Below are 19,921 nucleotides of genomic sequence, written 5' to 3'. Positions count from 1 at the left end.
GGAAGAATTTCAAGGTGGGAGACAAGGTACTGATGTTTAAGGCCAGATTCACATTTAAGCAAGGAAAGTTCAATACCGATTGGGATAGGCCTTACACAGTCACAAAGGTGCATAATTTTGGAATGGTGGAGCTTCTTAATGAGGAAACTGGAGCAAAGCTTAAAGTTAATGGCCATCAACTGAAGCTCTACCATGAGAACCGAAAGCCTCCTTAGCTCCCTGGTCGTTTCTTTCCTTTACTCATTTACAATTTGCTTAATTATTGATCTTGCTATGTTTTGTGCATTGTATGTTGAATGAGTATGGGGGAGAAACCCTTTTCAGTAGGAAAGTAGTGTAGTTATTGTTTGAATTCAATAAGACCCCCTGGAAGTTTTGATCTCTATCCTATCTTGTTTTGTGCTTGATGATTTGGTGCTTGAAATGAATTATCTGATTCAAATTGATTGAGAAAGTTTGTCTGTGGTATACTGCCTAATCATGGACTTGTTGAACACCTTTTGATCTCTTTTGATGCACTTTAAAGTTTTTGAAGTATCTAGCTTCATCTGTTGTTTGGTGTTGTGTTTCTCTGATGTTCAAGTGTTTTCTGTATTGTTCTGTGCCCTCTGTGACACTTCGCCACGGCAAACCTTAGCCTTCACCGCGGTGAAGTGGGTTCGTTTCTCTAGTGTTGCTCTCGGTGATGTTTGCTATAGGAACTTATGCTTTTGCCGCAGCGAAGGTCGCCAGTCTCTGTGTGTTCCTCTCGGGATGGTTTCGCCGCGGCGACTTATACTATCGCCGCGGGTGAAACGTCCTTTTCCCCTTGTTTTCGTCTTGTGTATGGTTCGCCGCGGCGAAGAATGGTTCGCCGCGGCGAACCCGCCGTTTCTGCACTGGGCGGTTTCGTTTTTTCCCTGATTTTTCGCGTGATTTTCCCTTTTTCCCCCCCATTCTGAGTCACCCACCCTTCTCTCCTGAGCCCTTTTCGGTCTTTTCCCCTACCCATTCAATTTAAACCCATTTAACCTATGCCATTCATATCCGCCGGTCCCTATTAATTCGCTCAGCTTTCCATTCGAAACCGTCGGCCCCCTCACTCTGAACATCTCCCTCTTCGGCTTCCCTGCTCTCAGCGTGAGCTCCAGCAGTTTCTTTCCCTCCGTCGGCTCCCTCTGTCTCTTTCTCCATCTCACCGTCGACCCCCCTCTCTCCTTCCCCTTATCTTTCTATTTTTTGTTCTCTCTCCCTTTCTCTACTCCAACCGTGCACGCCTGTTTCTCTCTCCCCTCTCGTATGTTTCTCTCTTCTTTGTTCTTTCCTTTAGTTTATTTTGATTAGTTGTTTTTAGCTTGTTTGTTCTGGTATTGTGTTGTTGGGTTGGGTTATTTTGTTGTTAGATTGTAGTTACGTAGCCTGTAGGTTATCTAATGATTCATAGTACTTGTGTTTTTCTTTAATCTCTTTGCTTAATTTTGAAAACTTTTAGTCCTCTGAAAACCTATAAATCATTATAAACCATTGCTACTGCTGTCTAGGTTGTAATTTTGGTTTTTTCTGGGTTGTTTAGGTTGTGGTTGTTTGTTCTGTGTTCAGTGTTTCTATTGTGTGTTGTTACAGGAAAATACCTCGCACCAAACGCCCTGAACCCTTACCCGCGTCTAACTCTGACTCAGATGAAGCCTTGCTTATGACGACCTCTATAAGTTAGTAGACAAATGCCCCCTCCTTAAGGAGAGACCCTTTCCTCTTGACCCACCAGACTACCCCTTTGTCCAAAGACTCCGGGAGTCCCAATTAACCGAATTGGTTCGCCCACGAGAAATGGGCAATGATGCCTTCGTCTGCCACTTCTACACCTACGCCCGCCTTAATGGCATGTTATCCATCCTGTTCCGTGACCACCGTGTGAATTACTCCTTCACCACATATAACATTGCCCCCACCACTACTGCCTTCCTGAGGTTCGTCATTCCCACTATTCGCATTATAGAGATAATTATCCTTTTGATGAAATCCTCCAGACCCTGTGTCGGGATGGTGCCACTTGGCATCATCCCCGCACTGCTGAGCTTTACTTGAAACGCTCTGATTTCCGGCCTGAGGCGAGGCCGTAGCTGCACTTGGTCTGCAACAACATCTTGCCCACTTCCCTTCTCTAGAACCTTCGTAAATGCCAAGCTCTTTATGTTTATCTCCTCATGACCGAAAAAAACTTTCGATGTAGCTCAAACTATCCAATCAGCCCTTCACGATTCGTCAACAACAAAAAACTCACCAATAGCATCATTTTCCCCCACCTTATCTCTGACCTTTTCCGCGCAGCAGGGTACCTGAATTTGATAATGAAGCTATTTCGAGCCTGCCACCACTTTCCGGTATGAGCGTCTCAAACAACCTACATTGCACCCCACCCTCCTATCCATCCTGTTTACGATGTTAGCGCAGGCCAGGCAGCTACGAGCCAGCGAGGAAGGCCAAGATGCTCCTGAACCTTCCCAGCCAGTCACCTTGGACGCACTTGCGGATGACATTGATGAGCTATCCGAGGATGTTCACCAGTTATGCCTTACACTCCTCTGGGAGATAAGCGGCAAAAGGACCGTGATGCATTGTATGACTGAGATCGTCGCTACCGCCCCGTATTGATGCCTTGATCGCGGACCGGTTGAACTTTGCCTTACTAGCTGAGGAGGAGGAGCCACAGAGCAGTATGGGTATGGACAGAGCAGGCACATCCGGTGTAGGACCATCAAGGTCCGGGGCAGATGATCCTGAGCAGCAGCTTTAGTTTTTAGTCTCTGTGTTTCTGTGTTTTCTTTTGTTTCGTTAGTTCTGTTGTTCTGAGGCTGGATATTTCTGAACCTTTTTTGTGCTCCGTTAGTTGAACTTGTTAGATGGATGTTTCTCATTGGTTTGTTATGATCTTGCTTATTTTCACCCCTGCACTTCATTTCTGGTATTTGCTGTGTCATTGATTCATACCTTGAGGACAATGTTGTGTTTAAGTGTGGGGGAGGGACTTATTGTGGATTTTAGCAAATAATTCTCATGCATCCATGCATATATGTGATTTTGAGGTGTTTTTGAACTGATAAATTGGTTGAATTATAAATATTTTGAGTTTAGTTACTGAAGAGTGAAAATTGCTCGGGATTTTTCCTTTCTGCCACCCTTCACCGCGGCAAGCATTTTCCTTCGGTGCGGCGAAGCCCCCTCTTTCACGTTAATTAGCTCTCGGGATACTTTCGCCGCAGCCACTTATGTTTCGCCGCGGCGAAGGCCAACCCTTTCTCCAGATTTCCTTTCTGCCATCCTTCGCGCGGCAACTCAACAGTTCGCCTCGGCGATTCCCCTTCTTTAAAAAAAAATATTTTAAATAATAAATTCTTTGCAATTTCAACTGGTCTTCAGAAATTTTTCCTGGCTTAGATTCTTTATGCTCCTGCATCCTTTTTAAAATTATTGGAAAAGTTCAAATTGTCTAGTGCTTTTAGAAAACTTTCCATGCTTTTAAATGAGGGTTGAACTTGGGCTAGTTATTCTCATGTTTTTAACAGATAGTAAATGATGATATGATTTGAAACTATGACTGTGTGGTTGTTAACTCTTGAGATTGATTAATTGAGATTTTAGCCTTGTTGGAAGGATTTTGGGCCTAAAGTTATTAAATTGAGTGAATCTGATTTATATTTCTCTAGAACTTGTTTTAATTCTTAATCAAAGCTTAGTGAATCAATTTTTCTAAAAATGATAGAGGCATTCGATTTCAAATCCTCGTTTCCCAAACACAAACCCAATCATTTTTACCGTTGTAAACCCCTTTGGACCTTCATCTTGAGTACATGCATGCAATTATTTGTAGTAAAAAAGAAGAAGAAGAAGTTGCTTAAATCGAAAAAAAGAGAAAAGAAAAGAAATAGAAAGAAAAGAAAAGAAAGAAAGAAAAAGAGAAAAAAACAAAGAAAAGAAAGGATAAAGATATAAAAATTATAAATAAAAACTAAGTAGCTTCCCTTGCTTTTATTTAGAATAATTTTGTCTTAATAATTTGTATGCTTGTACTCATTTCCGTTTTCATTCTCATTCCATTTATTTCACTTGGCCTTCATTCAAGTTCTAACCTTAAAAGTCCTCTTGATTTACAAACACTACAACAAAATGTGTTATTTACCTCCCTCGTTTATATGTCTGTTTTGCAAAACAGAAGAGACTTCATGTCTGTTTTAAACAAAACAGACGTGAATTCACGTCCGTTGACCCAAAACGGACGTTAATACCTAAAACGGACGTGAATTCACGTCCGTTTGTGTAAACAGACATGAATTCACGTCCGTTTACCAAAAACAGAGGTGAATTCACATCCTTTGGGTCAACGGACGTGAATTCACGTCTGTTTCTAAGTAAACAGACGTGAAGGGGCTTCATTTTTAAAAAAATTTGCCCGCAGCGCAGTTCGCATCAGTTATCTATCAGATCTGCATGTACCGCGCACGATCGAAGCACTCCAGCTCGCAGCTATCTCGCACCCAACTTTCATTTTCGGTCTCCCTCTCATTTTCCTCTTGTCCGTGAAGTAGCCGTGAGCTATTTTAACTTGTTTCGGTCTCTCCTTCTGGTTTTCAGCTCTTCAAGGCCGTAGCCGGAGCCGGACTCCCTCCATTGCGTCGCGCATTCTGCAGTAGCCCGTGTTGTAGCAGCTCGCCGTTGAAGCCGTGAAGCTCACACGCACAGCAGCTCACCGTCGTCGTCCTCTCTGTAGGCCGTTGATTCGAATGCACGCCAGAACGGTGAAGGTAAGTTCATTCAACCGTTGCATTGTGGGTTTAGTGTGTTGTATGGTGGGTTTGAGTAGCTTGAGGAGTTTTGATGAATGGTTTCTGAGGTTGCTGTTTAATTTTTATTGAAGAATTGTGTTTAGATAGTTTTAAATTTGTATATATTGATTGGGTAGAAATTTTAATGATTTTAAGCCTTGTTAATCTTGTTAGAAAATAATGCATACAAGGTGTTTGTCAAAATGCCTAAGAGGGATTGCATTAGATAGTTTGCTATATGTGTTGAATTAGATTAAGGATTGGGTATACATTAAATGATTAATGAAAAAATTGCATTTAGATAAGTTAAAATTTGTTACATTGATTGGGGTAATAGATTTGAAGTTTGAAATCATTTGCTTGGAATTGGCATGATTTATGTTGTAATTGGAATGAATCGGACTCAATTGATATCATTAGTTTTGAATTTGGTTAATGTTTATTGGGACTGTGCTAAATGGAATTAAATTGTTTATAATTCCTTAGGTAGTAACAGAATGGATCATAGTTGGATGAATGCTTTGAGAACAAGTGATGAATATGAGAATGGAGTAGAACGATTTATTTTATTGAATTGCTAAACAGAATGCTCCTAGCAATAAGGAATGTATTTTGTCCCTGTGTCAAGTGTTTAAATGAGAGGTGACTAAGTGTTGATGATATTAGAGATCACCTGCTTTGTGATGGTATAAATCTTCGATATACAAGATGGATATGGCATGGTGAAGTAGGAACAAGTTCAATACTCGAAGAAGAGGAAGATATGGATGATGTAAATGATAGAATGAGCGATAGATTTCGGATGTAGGGGTAGAGTTCTTTGTGCAATCACATGCAAATGATAACTTGAAGAGTGATGCAGAGATGCCTTGTACCTGGGTGTTCTAAGTATACACGATTGACAGCTGTATTGAAATTGTTCAGTTTTAAAAGCAAATAATGGGTGGACTGACAAAAGTTTCACAGAGTTGCTTCAATTGATTAGTGATATGCTTCCAATTGATAACGTTCTTCCAAATCGTGTGTATGAAGCAAAGAAAATCTTGTCTCGGATGGTATGGGCTATGAAAAGATACACGCTTGTCCTAATGATGTGTATTATATAGAAAAGAGCATGCTGGTCTACGTGTGCCCAAAGTAAAACTCATGATACAAGGTGAAAAGAACATGGACTGTGCTGGTAAACTATGATGGTGATGAGACAAGTAAAGGGCAACCTTTGAAGGTGTTATGGTATCTTCCGATAATACCAGTTTAAGCGCTTATTTGCTAATGCAATAGAAGCGAAGAAGAAGTTAAGATGGCATTTTTTGATGAGAGAATATCAGATAGAAGATATCTTCGGCACCCTGCTGATTCTCCTCAATGGCAGAAGAAAAAGAAGGGAAAATGTTTCCGGATTTGGTCTTGAACCAAGAAATCTTCGTCTTTGGGCTTGTACAGATGGAAATCAACCCTTACGGTACTCTTAATAGCACATAGTGCAAGGCCAGTACTGGTTGGTGATTTACACCTACCTCCCTGGTTATGTAGAAGCGTAAGTACATGATGCTTTCTATGATGATTCAGGACCGAAAACAACTAGGAAACAATATCGATATCTACTTGGCACCTTTATTGAAGATTTGAAGATGTTGTGGGAAGAAGGCGTGGATGTGTGATGCATACAAGCAGGAGTCCTTTTAAGTTGGTTCTGCAATGATCTTTACAACTATAAAATGACTTTTCTGATATGGAAACTATCAGGATTACAGTGTGTGAAGGGGCATAAAGCTGTCCTATATGTGAAGCAGACACAACTTCTTGATAAGTCTCATTATTTTACATACATTTCTAGCCCTAAACACATACTTTTGCGATCTATATTTACATACTTTGGGCATAATTAGGTTCCATTGTGTATAAGAGTTGGTGTGAGAAGAATTATGAGGTTTTGCAAGTGTTTTTACATGTTTTTATATGATTTTATTTGTGTGTACTTTTGATCCCTGCTTTGGCATGAATTTCAGGAAGTTTCAGTAGCATTTTCGCCATTCTGTCTAGGCGCCGCGGCGGATTGACGGAGGCGCCACGGCGGATTTCCAAGGTACTCTCGGTGAAAAGCGCCGCGGCGGATGGACTAAGGCGCCACGGCGGACGGAGGTTTTCATGAAGCTCAGGATCATTAATCAAAACGACGCCGTACAGGACAGGAGCCGCGGCGGATTGACGGAGGCGCCGCGGCGGATGACCGAAATTTCCAGATTTAAAAGCTGAAGTCGCGCGCTTCAACAGGAGAGCAGATTTTCAGTACCCATTCTCCCTCCAACGCGAATTCTTGCTCTCTCCGCCCTCTCTCATTTCTCTCTTCCATTTTCGTCCAATTCCATCAATTTCCACCGATCAACCATGGATCTTTCATCAATTCTTGCTGTTTCTACCCTAATCCAGAGTATGAGTAGCTGAATTTCCAAGTTCTTCTAGCAATGAAGCTGACCTGAGTTCATGGAGCTAAACAGGGAGTCATTTCAGATCTATTTTCTACCTTCTATTCTAAGAGTCATTTGTTTCAGTTGAACAATTGTGATTAGAATGAAGATTGAGTGATTAGATTTATGTTTCTTGGAATTTAGATCTGATTGAACATTCAGATGTGAGTTGTGTCCTTTAGTTCAGTTGAATAGAGGATTCTCTGTTGATTTGTAAATCTAATTCGTTTTACTTGGACTGTTGTTCTGTAAATCTGAATTTTTGGTTGAATATATTGATGATTCACAGTTGTGGTCATTCTTAGAGAATTGCAACTTGCTTCTCAAGTGTTCTTGTCAATTGATTTTCCTTCTCATAGATCAAAATAATGAATCTAGTAAGATAGTTGTTTCTGATCTATGTTAAGAGAGATTTGAGCAGTAGCTGAATCTATCCATTTAATTGACACTAAGAGACTCCAAATTATAAGATTGAACAAGGAAGGTTGGATAAATTGCTAGGGGAACTACTATCTCTCATCTGAATCTCATTTGCAATTTACCTTTCATTAGATTTGTTTCTTGTTTTGATTTTCTTTTTCTGAACTAAAGCTCTCATCTTGGTAATTTGATAATTAATAGTGAATTGTTAAGAATTGAAATACAACTTAAGGCTCCTTGTGAAGAATGACCTAGGTAGTGCCTCACTTGCTGCATTTTCCCTAGTAAAACTTTGATTACCTAGCGACAAGGTTTATCAAATTGGCGCCGTTGCCGGGGAGCCTTACTTGTTGAGGTTCTGAGCAATTCACTGGTGTGCCAAGAAAATTTTCATGTTTGAAAACCCAAAACTTCAGAAAAAGTAGCTTTAGTGTTTTTGAGTTGTGCTGCATGTTCACTTTTGTGCTTTGTTGTTAAGTAGTTTCCCTTTTTTGCTGTGTTTTAAATTCATTCCATAGGTTGTCAAGGAGTTAACACAATTGAGTAGGGTGTGAATTGTTTGAATCCTTGCTGTAGCAACCTTTTCCCTTTTAATTGTTCTTCCATTTAACCTAATGATGGTTGGTTGTTTTTATGCTTTTGAGATATTTTTTCTTGTTGACAAACTAATACCATTGTGTTAAGGGGTTCAATTTGCAGGAGTGAAGGTGTGAACAGTGTCAGAAGCTGCTGCAGAATTCGTCCATCTGGTTTATCAGTACCAGGCGCCGCGGCGGATAGCATCAGGCGCCGCAGCGGATCTCACAGAATCAATCCTGCAAAAAGAGCCGCGGCGGATTGCACCAGAGGCCGCGGCGGATTTCACCTGATCCCTTCTTAGCTTTTTTTCTCTCTTTGACTTCTGTCTTTTGTCTAATTGCTTTTTCACATTTATTTTATTAGTCTATTCTAGTGTTCTTTAGTTGCATGTCCCAGGATAAAGGTCTTTTACCTTTTGATTGGGAAATCAATAGAACTCTTAGGCAAATCAAGAAAACCAAACAAATAGCTGAGTCTAGTAAGCAACCTATAGTGAGTGACTCTCTCCTCAAGTTGAATCTTACTCTTCCTCAGAATCTGAATCTACTTTAGGAGGGTTTATAGACAATCATTTTGTGATGGATCAAAATAATAACAATGCCCAAACTGAGAGAGGGGTACTTGATTAATGCCTTACCAAGATTCCTGGTCTTGCAGGGGATGATCCATATTAGAGGCACCTTCAGAATATGCAGGCGGTTTGTTCCTCTATGAAGCCCCATGGTGCTCAATTGGAAGATGTGCTAAGGAGAGCTTTCCACTTCACATTAGAAGGAAATGCCAAGAATGGTTTGCAAAGCCTACCTCAGCACTTCACAACACTTACATGGGAGCAACTTAAGAAGCCTTTTTAGAGAAGTACTTTCCTGCATCAAGGACATCTAAATTGAGGAAGGCAATCTATGGAGTTCAACAAGATAGTAGAGAGACCTTGTATGAGTATTGGACAAGATTTCTAGCTATGCTTTCTAAATGTCCAAATCATCAAATCAGCAAGTCCTAATCTAGTTCAATATTTCTATGAGGGCTTGCTATCTCATCACAAGAACACAATAGATGCTGCAGCCCATGGTTCACTATTTGATTTGACTCCTCACAATGCTTGGGAATTATTGGAGAAGATGGCCAACATAATCAGCAATTCAGCACAAGGGATAACCAATCTGTCAATGAAATTTTAAGATCAAATCCTACTAACTTAGATTCTCAATTTGCTGCCTTATCAGAAAAGGATGGACAAGAGAATGACTAGGATGGAGCAACTCTTGTCAACTAAACAATGTGGTGCTATGGGAACATCTCAAGCCTTGGTAGCTCCCTCTTGTGACTCCTGTGGTTCTTGATGCATTGTACTGAATCTTGCCCTTCTCAATTTGAAGAAGTGTCAGCCATGTATCACAAAGAGCCGGTCAATATCAGCAAAGGAACCCTTTCTCAAACTCCTTATAACGAAGGATGGAAGGATCATCCCAATTTTAGATGGGGGAGGAGGAGAGAAACAACAAGGAGAGATTCATGCAGAATAGGTTCCAGCAACGTCAACATTCAGAACAAGTTATGGTTCCTTCCCAAACTACTCAAGAAGTTGGGAATTCAAGGAATGATGACATGTCTCTCTTGTTGAAAAGCATGAACAGTATGAATGCTAATCTCAGTGCTATGGCATCTCAAATGGACAGAAATGATAAGCATACCACTGCATCTGTGCAAGAATGGCTGCTGCTATAGAGAATAGGGTTGAACAATGGGAAACTAAGACAGCAAACTTGGCTAACTTTGTTACCCAAATTTCAGATAATTTCAGCAGTCTTCAAGCAAAAACAAGTGGAGCTTTACCTTCCAATACTGTGATTAATCCCAAGTCATTGAATGCCATAAGTTTGAGAAGTGGAAGAAAGGTGACATTCAATGAGAATGATGAAGAATCTGACTTGGATGAAGATCATTACACTAAAGGGAATTCTACTCATGAAAAGAAACCACCAAGTGTGGAATCTGAAAGCTTAGAGAAGAGAAGCAACTTCTGCAAGCAAGAAAAGAAACCGGATGTAGAAGTGCAACTACTGAAGGTTGCACAACTGAAGCCGGCCCTTCAAACTATGGATGATAAAGGAGTTCATGAAGCACCATAGGAGAGGACTTGGGGCAATCTTCTTCAAAGATTTCAGAGCCTAACCAGGACAATGGAAAGATTGAGCAAGAGAAAGTTGAAGATTCTCATAAGAGCAATAAACCGGGAAGTCAAGGTAAGGAGGTAGTAAGCTTGAAAGATCTACCTTTTCCTAAAGCTTTTATGTTTGGGCAGAAGGTTGCAAAAGAAAAGCAAAATAAAGAAGTTTTAGATTTCTTTAGTAAAGTAGAAATTAACATTCCTTTGCTAGATTTGTTGAAGAAAGTGCCTGAATATGCAAAATTCTTAAAAGACATTTGCACTAACAAAAGAAAGTTTAAAACTAATGAATTGGTGCAAGTTGGGCCTAATGTTTTCAGCCCTTTTTAAAGCTCAATTACCTGTGAAATGCCAAGATCCAGGAGCTTTCTCCATTCCTTGTCAAATTGGTAAGTTTCATATTTCTAAAGCTTTACTAGATTTGGGTGCGTGCTATCAATTCAGCCCTTTTAAAGCTCATTACCTGTGAAATGCCAAGATCCAGGAGCTTTCTCCATTCCTTGTCAAATTGGTAAGTTTCATATTTGTAAAGCTTTACTAGATTTGGGTGCTGCTATCAATGTGATGCCAAGTTCTGTTTATTATGCTTTAGGAGTTGAAATCATGAAACCTACAAGTGTCTTAGTGCACTAGCTGATAAGTCTATTAGGAATCCCAAGGGAATCTTAGAAGACATTTGGTTCAAGTAAAAGACCTTGTATTTCTGCTGATTTTTATGTGTTAGATATGACTAATTGAGGCCATAATGAAGAGCACATTGATTTTGGGCAGACCATTTCTAAGAACTGCCAACACCATGATTTGCATGAAGATGGGATTATAAAAATGGAATTTGGTGGACAAGAAATTCAATTTAAAATGTATGAGATGATGAAACATCCACATGAGGATTATTCTCTGTTAGGGGGCTTAATATGATTGAGTGTCACTGAAATGAGTGTGAATCTATTTTTGAGCATGAATAACAATGATGATACTGAAGATTCCTTCGTCTCTTTCTCCTCCATATATTCTCCTTCATCTTCTTTTTCTTCACCCTTGATGATGTGCCTGTGCCTAGCATTGATTCTAAAATTGATGGCTGGCTTTCCACTTGGAGTGAATTGTCTTCAGTTTCATCCATTAAGTCTTCCATTGATGCTAATTCCACTCTGTCAAGTGATGAACAGCTTGCAAAAAGATTGCTTGTAGATTTCTCAACAACACAAGAGAGTGAATCAACTCCTATACAAGAAGGGAAGGTGAAGGGCACAAGACTCATGATTGCAAGGCCAGCCCAAGTCTCATGGATGAACCTCCATTCAAGAAGCATGCAGCTGAACCTTCTGAACAACAGGATTTGCCTTTAAATTCTTATCACATTTTGTATTCCAATCCTGTTTACAAGTCACTTGATCTTAATTTCTTTAACCATGTAGAACTGGAACACCTCTTGGAAATCATGCGAAGTGCAGCTACTCCCAACCCTAGGAGATTAAGCATGACACCAACCAAATTTACTGAAATATGTAGCATAGGGATTGCACTTTTGCAATCTAATTTTACTTCTGAAATTGGAATTCCTCAAGATTATTCTGCATCTAACTTTGAGTTTTCACATGGAGAGAGTTACTCACATGAGGATGAATGTACAACTGAAATTTTGGGTATTGAAGCCTTGAAGCAATCTGGAAATAATTGCACTACCTTGGAGCTCAAGAAACTGATACCCTCAGTAGTTCAACCTCCTGAATTGGAGCTTAAACCCTTACCATCAACACTGAAAATATGCATTTTTAGCTGAAAATGAAAGACTTTCCCCGGTGATAATCTCTAACTCTTTAACTGATATTGAGAATCTCAATTACTTGCTGTTTTGAAAAGGTATAAAAGTGCAATTGGGTGGTCTTTAGCAGATATTCCTGGTATTAATGCTTCAATTTGGCACTCATAGAATATTGTTAAATGAAATGCAAAGCCCATAAGGCACCTCAAAGAAGACTTAACCCACTCATACTTGATGGTTGTTAAAAGGAGTAACAAAGCTGCTTAGTGCTGGTATCATATACCCTATTTCAGATAGTGAGTGGGTAAGTCCAGTTCAGGTTGTTTCCTAAAAAAGTGGGATCACTGTGGTTAGGAATGAAAAAATGAATTAAATCCCCACTAGAATCCAGAATTCTTGGCTGTGTTGCATTGATTATAGGAAACTTAATGATTCTTACAAGAAAAGATCATTTTCCTCTCTACCCTCTTATATAGATCAAATGCTTGAAAGATTAGCTTGTAAATCTCTACTATTGTTTTCCTTGATGGTTTCAGTGGCTATTTTCAGGTTCCATTGCACCTCAAGATCAAGAGAAGACTACATTCAACTTGTCCCTTTGGCACATTTGCATATAGAAGAATGCCATTGGACTTTGCAATGCACCGGGCACATTCCAAGGTGTATGCTATCCATATTTAGTGGATTTGCTAGAGAATGGAATTGAGGTGTTTATGGATGACTTTACCATCTATGGAAATAATTTTGATGAATGCTAGTGAATTTTGGAAAAAGCTCTATCAAAATGTGTTGAAAAGGATCTTATTCTGAATTTTGAAAAATGTCACTTTATGGTTCAATAAGGAATAGTTCTAGGTCACCTAATTTCTGAAAAGGGAATAGAGGTAGACAAAGCAAAGGTTGAGTAATTTCCTCTCTACCCTATCCAACAATCTTAAGGAGCTTAGATCTTTCCTAGGCCATGCTGGATTTTTATAGAAGATTCATAAAATTTTAGTAAAGTGACTTTTCCAATGTCTAAATTGCTGCAAAAAGATGCTTCCTTTGATTTTTCACTGATGAATGTAAGATGTCTTTGATGAGATTAAATCCAGATTGACTTCTCCACCTATTTTGACTTGCCCTAATTGGAATTTTACCATTTGAATTGTGTTGTGATGCCTCTAATAATGCAGTGGGTGCAGTTTTGGGACAAAGGATGGTAAGGTTTCCAAGGTTATTGCTTATGCTTCAAAGACTCTAGATAAGGCTCAAACTAATTACACAACTACTGAAAAGGAGCTCTTTTCTATTGTTTTTTTGCATTAGACAAGTTTAGGCCTTACCTAATTAACTCTAAGGTTACTGTGTTTTCACTGATCATTCTGCTGTCAAGTATCTTTTCAGCAGCCACAATCCAAACCGAGGCTCTTAGGTGGATGTTGTTTGATCCAAGAGTTTGACATTGACATCAAGACAAACCTAGAGCAGAAAATGTGGTGGCTGACCATCTAAGAAGTCGCTTACCATAAACTACATGGGAGTAATCGGTTCCAGATTCTGTTTGTGATAGTTTAAGGATTGTTCTGTTTCTCTGCCTTTCTCTGCTTGGAACCTTGTATGGCCATATTGTCAACTTTTTAGTTGCTGGTCTAATTCCCCCCTCTTTGTCTCATTTTCAGATGCAGAAGATTAAGAGTGAGTCTAAGCACTACATTTGGGATCCTCCAATCCTTTGGAAGGTATGCAAGCGACCAAATCATTCGGAGATGTGTACCAAATGAAGAATTTCAAGACATCCTGCATGCTTGCCACTCTCAAACTTGTGGAGGTCATTTTAGTGCTAACAAGACTGCAAGAAAAATATTGGAAGTTGGTTTGTATTTGGCCATCACTCTTTAAAGACTCTTATGAGTATTGCAAGAATTGTGACATTTGTCAAAGATTTGGTGGCCTAACTAAGAAACATGAATTACCCCAACACCCAATGCTTTTCTGTGAGGTGTTTGAAGTATGGGGTATTGATTTTATGGGCCCCTTTCTTCCTTCTATGGGTTTTTACATACATTCTTCTTGCAGTTGATTACCTTTCAAGATGGGTAGAGGCCATAGGCAACCAAAAAGAATGATGCTGCTACTGTTTTAAAATTTCTGAAAAATAACATCTTTTCTAGATTTGGCATTCCTAGAGCATAGTTAGTGATAATGGCACTCATTTTTGTAATAAATTGCTACACAAGGTTATTCACCAAGTATGGTGTGACACATAAGACATCCACACCTTATCATCCTCCAAAGTAATGGGCAAGCTGAAAATGCAAATAGAGAGAATCAAGAAGGTGTTGGAACGAATAGTTAAAACTTCATCTAGGAAGGATTGGAGTGCCAGATTAGATGATGCTTTGTGGGCATATAGAACTGCATTTAAAACCCATAGGCATGTCTCCTTATAGATTGGTTATGGTAAGATGTGTCACCTAACGGTTGAGATTGAACAAAGTCTCTTTGGGCTGTAAAAGCATGTAACCTTGATTTTGATTCTGCTGGTATGGAAAGATTATTGCAATTGCAGGAACTTGAAGATTGAGACTCGAAGCATTGAAAATTCCAGTTCTATAAGGAGAAGACAAGATGATTCATGACAAGCAAATCCTAAGGAAGACTTTCAAGTGTTGGAGATAAAGTGTTGCTGTAAACAAGCACGATTCACATTTAAACCTGGGAAGTTGAGCACTAGATGGGAAGGACTCATACTTGGTCACTAAAGTTCACAAATTTGGCATGATAGAGCTGCTAGATGAGAAGAGCAGTAACACTTTCAAGTGTCAATGGTCACACCACCTGCTCAAATTTACAAGGAGAATTTTGCTCCACCATAATTCCAGGTTGTTCCCTTCCTACACCACTTTAGTCTGTGTTTATTATTTGATTATTTATCATTCTTGAACTCCATTTTTGAGCAAGTGTGGGGGAGGGTATAACTAGTAGCAAGTGTAGGTTGTTTTTTTTAGTTTGTTTTGAAGTGTTCTGTTGTTTCTTTCCATTCCTTCCCTTACCAATTTTCCCTTGCTATCTTTTGTTCAAATTTGCACTGAGGGCAATGCAAGGATCAGTGTGGGGGAGTGAATGTTTGTGTTTTTGTGTGTTCTGTGTCTTTTGTAGAAGAACCACTCAGTTTTCAAAAACTTTTTGAAGGTTTAAGCTTGCTTCAGGATTCTAATGTTACAATTTGTGACTGATTTGATTTAGAAATTAATATCTTGAAGTGAAATTTTCTAATGCATAGAGATTAAGCATGATGTGTTCTTTACCTGAGGTGAATGATATGGAAGACAAGCCTAGTTGGAAGGATTCTTTGAGCCTTTATATTCATTTCTGGTGTGTGCATTCACTTAGTTCTTATACTCTCTAGAACTTGTCTTAGTTCTTAAATCAAGACCACATGTAACATTAGTATTCTTGAACATGATTGAGGCATTCATTCAAATTAGCTACTTAGACCAAATGGCCAACCCCTACATGATTTATCCCTTGTTACCCATTTGAGCCTTTTAGTTGAATTTTTCCATTCATTTCACTCTCATTATAAAACTTTTCTCCTACAAGGATGCATTATTTTCATTTCATTAATTCCTTTTAGAATTCACTAGCATTTTGATGGATTCAATTGATGGATTGATATGAGGAGATGCATACTTGAACCTTAAAAAAAAAAAACAACAAAGAAAAGAAGAAACATGCGAATGTAAAAGAAAGAAAAAAAAAGAAAAAAAAACAAAACGAGAAAGAAATAGAAAAGTTGAAAAGAAATAAAAGGCAAGAAAAGAAAAGAAAGTGGGAATAAAAGCACCTTTATAGCTTTAGACTTCAAGATCAAGAAGTCAAATCCTCAATTGAATATTACTAATGCTATTGAATTCTACACATTGATTCACATATTATTTCTATCCTTCTATGCATCCTTGTGCATTTCTTCTCATCCCTTACATTACAAGCCACAAAAGTCCTCTTGATTCTTGAGTACTTATGTATTTAAGTGGTGGAGAGGTAGAGCTATTACAAGCATATGGTAGAGCATTTGAATAAGTGAATTGAGTGAAAGAACCTTTGATACTTGTTAGTTGAGTGATACACTAATTCCCTTGTGTGGTCTTCTATATCTTATTCACTTTGATTAAATTACATATCATTGCTTGATTTCTTGCATTAGAATGTTCCATGGATGGATATGGTTGAAGAATCATTGTTGGTTGCATTTGTAACCTGAACTTTTGAGCTTGCTTATTCCTTTCTCGCATCCTTCTCTTCACAATATTTTAATACTGATTTGCCCAGGAGTGCAAAAGCTAAGTGTGGGGGAGTTGATAAGTCTCATTATTAGCATACATTTCTAGCCCTAAACACATACTTTTACGATCTATATTTACATACTTTGGGCATAATTAGGTTTCCATTGTGTCAAGAGTTGGTGAGAAGAATTATGAGGTTTTGCAAGTGTTTTTACATGTTTTTATATGATTTTATATTTGTGTGTACTTTTGATCCCTGCTTTGGCATGAATTTCAGGAAGTTTCAGTAGCATTTTCGCCATTCTGTCTAAGGCGCCGCGGCGGATTGACTGAGGCGCGCATGGCGTATTTTCCAAGGTACTCTCGTGAAAAGCGCCACGGCGGATGGACTAAGGCGCCACGGCGGACGGAGGTTTTTCATGAAGCTCAGGATCATTAATCAAAACGACGCCGTACAGGACAGGAGCCGCGGCGGATTGACTGAGGCGCCGCGGCGGATGACCGAAATTTCCAGATTTAAAAGCTGAAGGTCGCGCGCTTCAACCAGAGAGCGCATTTTTTCAGTTACCCATTCTCCTCTCCAACGTGAATTTCTTGCTTTCTCCGCCCTCTTCTCATTTCTCCTTCATTTTCGTTCCAATTCCATCAATTTCCACCGATCAAACCATGGATCTTTCATCATTCTTGTTGTTTCTAACCTAATCCAGAGTATGAGTAGCTGAATTTCCAAGTTCTTCTAGCAATGAAGCTGACCTGAGTTCATGGAGCTAAACAGGGAGTCATTTCAGATCTATTTTCCTACCTTCTATTCTAAGAGTCATTTGTTTCAGTTGAACAATTGTGATTAGAATGAAGATTGAGTGATTAGATTTATGTTTCTTGGAATTTAGATCTGATTGAACATTCAGATGTGAGTTGTGTCCTTTAGTTCAGTTGAATAGAGGATTCTCTGTTGATTTGTAAATCCAATTCGTTTTACTTGGACTGTTGTTCTGTAAATCTGAATTTTGGTTGAATATATTGATGATTCACAGTTGTGGTCATTCTTAGAGAATTGCAACTTGCTTCTCAAGTGTTCTTGCCAATTGATTTTCCTTCTCATAGATCAAAATAATGAATCTAGTAAGATAGTTTTTCTGATCTATGTTAAGAGAGATTGAGCAGTAGCTGAATCTATCCATTTAATTGACACTAAGAGACTCCAAATTATAAGATTGAACAAGGAAGGTTGGATAAATTGCTAGGGGAACTACTATCTCTCATCTGAATCTTATTTGCAATTTACCTTTCATTAGATTTGTTTCTTGTTTTGATTTCTCTTTTTCTGAACTAAAGCTCTCATCTTGGTATTTGATAATTAATAGTGAATTGTTAAGATTGAAATACAACTTAAGGCTCCTTGTGAAGAATGACCTAGGTAGTGCCTCACTTGCTGTGCATTTTCCCTAGTAAAACTTTGATTACCTAGCGACAAGGTATATCACTTCTAACAACTTAAGCAACGGAAGGAAGACAGTTTACCTCGGTCACAAGAGGTTTCTTGATCGATTCCACCCATACCGGAGATGAAAAGGTTTTTTAAATGGCTCACCATAGAGCAATAGCATGGCTCCGAAGGCTATTAACTGGAGAGGAAGATTACTGAAAGAATCAATGTCATTTTTGGTAAGACTCAAAAAGCTGCAAGTGAGAAAAACATATGTGATAAGAATAGGTCTATTATTCTTTATCTTCCTATTGGCGCAGTCTTGATGTAAGACACAGTATCGATGTGATGCATGTGGAAAAAAATGTGTGTGATAGTCTATCGATACTCTTTTTGCACATACCTTGAAAAACTAAAGACGAAATTAATGCAAGACTTGATCTGGCTGAAATGGCATTCGAGAGAGCGCTTACATCCACAATTGAGAGAGGTGGTAAGCGGGCTTATATGGAACCTGCTGGCCCACACATTGTCTAAGTCTGAAAAAAACACAAGCTTGTGTCGGTGTTGCATGACATCAAGGTGCCCCAGGGTATTCTTCTAATGTGAAAAGACTTGTCTCATGCACGATTTGAAGTTAGTGGGAATGAAGTCTCATGATTATCATGTACTGATGCAACAACTATTACCCGTAGCTATTCGAGGGACAATGAGATATGAGTGAGGAGTACTATAACTAGATTATTGTATCTTCTTCAATGCTATTTGTAGCAAAGTCATTGACATAGAGAAATTGGATGAATTGGAAAATGAGGGTATGTATCTTGTCTCAACTAGAAATGCACTTTCCCCCAGCATTTTTTGACATCATGGTGCATTTGATCATTCATTTAGTGAGGGAGATAAGGCTTTGCGGTCCTATTTTTCTAAGATGGATGTATCCATTTGAGAGGTACATGAAAGTCTTAAAAAATTATTCTAAAATCCTTATTGACCTGAAGCATCAATTGTTGAAAGGTATGTAGCGGAAGAGGCTATGGAATTTTGCAAAACATATCTATCTATAGCAAAGACACCCATCTCGGCATGCAACGGTACAAGTAAAGGAATCAGGGTTGAAGTAAAGAGTATGGGTCGTGAAGAAGTGTACAAGCGCACTTATACATATTGAATAATATGGAAGAAGTGCAGTCGTATTTAGATGATCACAAAAAAAGTTTAAAAAAGAAGTATCCAAAGAAAAGTGATATGTCAGATATAGCAAATGAGCATAACAAAACATTTATAATATGGTTCAGTGAAAAAGTTTTGAGAGAGGCCATGTATCTGATACACATAAAATGGTTAGCTTGGGGTCCTTGTTTTTTGAAATTATCACTTGGAGTGGATACTGACATAAATGGATATTCCTTCTACATAAAAGCTCAAGATGACAAAAGTACTGTGCAGAATAGTAGGGTAATGGTGGTTGCTGAAGCGATGCATTTTTCAGTTCAAAAGATAAAAACCCAATTGGCATCTATGGCTTATTATGGGTTATTGAAGAGATAGGGAGGTAAACTACAACCCAGTATTTCAAGATTCCTGTCTTCAAATGTAAATGGGTCAACAACAACAGTATTGAATATAGATCAACAATTTGGATTTACATTAGTTGATCTTGGCAGGGTTGGTTATGCAGATGAGCCTTCATTTTAGCAAGCCAGGCAAAACAAGTATTTTATGTTACTGATCCAGCAAATAAAAATTGTCTATTGTCCTTCAAAGTAAAAAGCAGAAGGACAGCGATCCTACCTACCATGATCTTGATGAGACACCACCTTTTGCTTCAAATCCGCCTAGACCAAGTGAAGTAGAATTGGTAGATATGATGAAATGCTGCAAGAGATGATTCATTGTGAAGGGATATGGGACAATGCATAAAGTCATATTAAGTAATGTATTTTGCAACGTACCTTGTGTTATTTTCTTTCATTTATTTCATTGCAATGTACTTGATATTATTTTATATATTAATACATTTCAC

This window comes from Neltuma alba, unplaced genomic scaffold (genome assembly GCF_004799145.2).
Source record: "Neltuma alba isolate B1F8T4 unplaced genomic scaffold, ASM479914v2 tig00010591_pilon, whole genome shotgun sequence".
NCBI classification, from domain to species: Eukaryota; Viridiplantae; Streptophyta; class Magnoliopsida; order Fabales; family Fabaceae; genus Neltuma; species Neltuma alba.
Note: the sequence above shows the minus strand (reverse complement) of the source record.